This window comes from Octodon degus, unplaced genomic scaffold (assembly GCF_000260255.1).
Source record: "Octodon degus isolate 3935 unplaced genomic scaffold, OctDeg1.0 scaffold00075, whole genome shotgun sequence".
Lineage (NCBI taxonomy): Eukaryota > Metazoa > Chordata > Mammalia > Rodentia > Octodontidae > Octodon > Octodon degus.
Genome location: NW_004524651.1, coordinates 4136604 through 4139602, shown reverse-complemented (window position 1 = coordinate 4139602; position 2999 = coordinate 4136604). Strand labels below are relative to the sequence as shown.

Genomic DNA, 2999 nt, shown 5'->3' with positions numbered 1-2999 from the left:
GAGCCCTATCAATTCCAAAACCGCCTGTTCATAGAGATCAAAAAGTTTTGTCTGGCAATTTCAGTGGGTAGTCTGTAAAACAGTATCCCAATGGCCACTATTAATGTCAGCCACAAAACTCAATACTGTCCATGGTATTCAGAGACAGTAGTTTCCTCCTGTAAGGCAGCCAGTGCCCAATGTGAACTTCTTGAGGTGCAGCATAATAAGACTGATCACATCCGAGGACTCGAATCCATTCGACAGCTACAGCTCTCTGGGTGCAGGTCTACAACACCACTATCATCCTCTGCCATAGGACACACCCCTTTTCATATTTAGAAAGCACTTCTGTTTGAAGTATAGTTTCTAAGGTCTAACATGAGTTTACCCATATAGTAAAATTTCCCAGCACCATTCAATGATTAATCCATTCCCACCCCCATTGGTTTGAGTTCATTATTTTATTTATTTATTTATTTATTTATTTATTTATTTTTAATGTTTTTGGTACAGGGTCTAGCTGTAGTGATCCTCCTGTTTTCAGCCTCCCCAGTGCTGGGATTACAGGCATGCACCACGACACCCAGTCTCAGTGGCTGGCTAAGCACGCCTAGGGGCAGAGCTGGTGCGGCATGTGTGGGGCTCAAACCCCTGTCCCTGCTGGTCCCTATGCTTGCCTAAGCAGGCACTTAGTCTGCTGAGCTATCTTGCCAGCCCTCTTTATTTTATTTCTTTTTTTTTTTTTTCACAAGGTAAAAAGTTTTTTTCCAAAGGTATTTTATTTCTGTTTTACTTTATTTTTATTTCTCTTCCTCTTTTTCCCTCTATTTTACCATTCCCTCTTTTGCCCAGTACAGAATCTCCCTGCCTCTGCTTCTGGGTGCATTCCCCTGTGCCCTGTTGAGTTCCTTCTTTTATCATTATGCCTATTTGTCCAGCTGTTGTTCTGCCGTCAGCATAACATGTGATTTCTTTTACTTGGTAATGCATTGTAACCGGTTGTTAGCCACCTGCGGCCTTGGTTAGTCAGTGAGTAGCTAAGCAGTTAGGGGGTACCGAGCCATGACGCAACATGAAAAGAGGAGCTGTGGGATGCATGACTGAAGTGCATACCGTACATCCAATGATGTGACCCGGAGAAAGAAAAACAGACCAGTGGCTTCCGGGAGGGATGCATAGGTGGAGCCCAGAGGACTTTAGGGAAGTGAAGATACTCCATATTACCTTTTGGGGGTCTTATGTAAACAATACTCTGTCTTTTGTAGTACAGTAAAACCTTGGTTTGTGGGCATAATCCTTTCTGGAAACATGATTGTAATCCAGAGTACTTATATATATAGCAAAGTAAATTTCCTCATGAAACAGTGGAAACTCATGACTCATTCCACAACCCAAAATATATGCTTATGGTACTCTAATACAAAATAAAATATAAAAAGTGTATAGAAAAGTAAGTGGATTACGTGCACTTGCCTTTGGGAACCTTCATGGCTGGTGTGAGGAGGTAGAGGAGGGTTATTGTGTTGGACAACTTTCACTAATGGAGTCATTGCTGTCTTGTAAGCTCAGTCTTTTTCTTTTCATGCAGCTTTAAGAAGGAATCTATTCAGTGACACTTGCTTTTGCCTCTTTTTGAGAGTTTCACCAAAATCCAACATTATCCTTAACACATTTGTTGCTCACGTGTTCTGCTTCAGCCTCCTCCATGTAATGCTCTTCTACAAAATTTTGCATTGTGACCCACATTTTAGACAGCTGCCTAGTTTCATTTGAAGTGAGGGATTGTTCTGCCTTTTTCTCCACCTCTTCCTTTGCAGCTGAGCTCTCCATAACCTCTTGCTGTTGCTTGTAACATAGATCTATCAGTTCATCGGCAGTCAGCTTTTGCCATGTTCCTCCATTAGCTCTTGAGTGTTTGCCTCCTCCACCTCCGGTCCGAGGACACAATTTTATTTTCAACTTGTGGCTTCTGTTCATGAGCAAGGCCTGCAAAGCCATGTCCAAGATCGCAGTCAGGCCAACGTTTTCTCTATGCAGAATTGTAGGTTCTCCTTGCAGGTCCTCTCCAGGATAAAGCCATCCCGGCTTTTATCGATGATCCTGTAGCAGGTCATGATATGGAAATGATTTTTCCAAAACTTCTAGAGGGTAAAAACTTGTTCCTTTGGTCACCTCAAAGCACCGCTGAAATAAATACTTTGGTATAAACTTTTTAAGGCTCAAAATGACTTGATCAGATTGGAGTGGAGTTAGGAAGAAGAACCCTGACCTTAATGAACTCAGATTCCTCCAATAAGTCATCCCAAAACCTGGAGGATGTGCAGGAGGACAATCTGTACACAGAAGAGCAGCCAATTTTCTAAAAGGTATAGAAGATGTATAAACTGCAGGACCAAAGACCCCACTGACCCACTCAACAAACAAAATACATGTGACCCAGGCAGACCTTGATGTTGACCTCCACAGAACACTTCACTGGCTCTTGTACACCTTTGTGTGTGTGTGTGTGTGTGTGTGTGTGTGTGTGTGTGGCCGGCTCAGCCTACCCTGGGGTCAAGGCTGGCATGGTGACAGGGATTAAATTGCAGTTCCTACGCTTGCCTAAGCAGGTACTTTAGGCCGCTGAGCTATCTCGCCAGGCCCATCCTTGCATTTCTTGAAAGCCCATGGGAGACAGACACTGAGAGAGACATTGTCTGTTGCCGTTGTTGGCTTATTGGCATTGTTGCTGTTCTACCACCAAGAACTGCTGTTCTCTGCCCTGTGCCCCTCTGCCCTGGAGCCAGCTGAATATGGACTAAAACCTGCAGTAACTACGACCCAGGCTGCGGGATCCTGAACAGACCCAGAGCGCAGGCCCCGCGAGTGAGTGAGACGACCCAGGCCAGGATCCTGAATAGACCTGGAGCGCAGGCCCCGCAAGTGAGTGAGACAACCGGGGCCCTGGGATCTTCATTCGACCCAGGCTGCAGGCCCAGCAGGGAACACTTCAGCAGAACTCCCTGCAAAGAGGCTAG

General features: G+C 44.9%; 1 pseudogene; it reads right to left on the bottom strand.

Annotated features, from left to right (window-relative positions):
* The window catches only part of LOC105742807, a 4639-nt pseudogene extending 2543 nt beyond the window's left edge, over positions 1-2096 (bottom strand).
* Between the last annotated feature and the right edge of the window lie 903 nt (positions 2097-2999).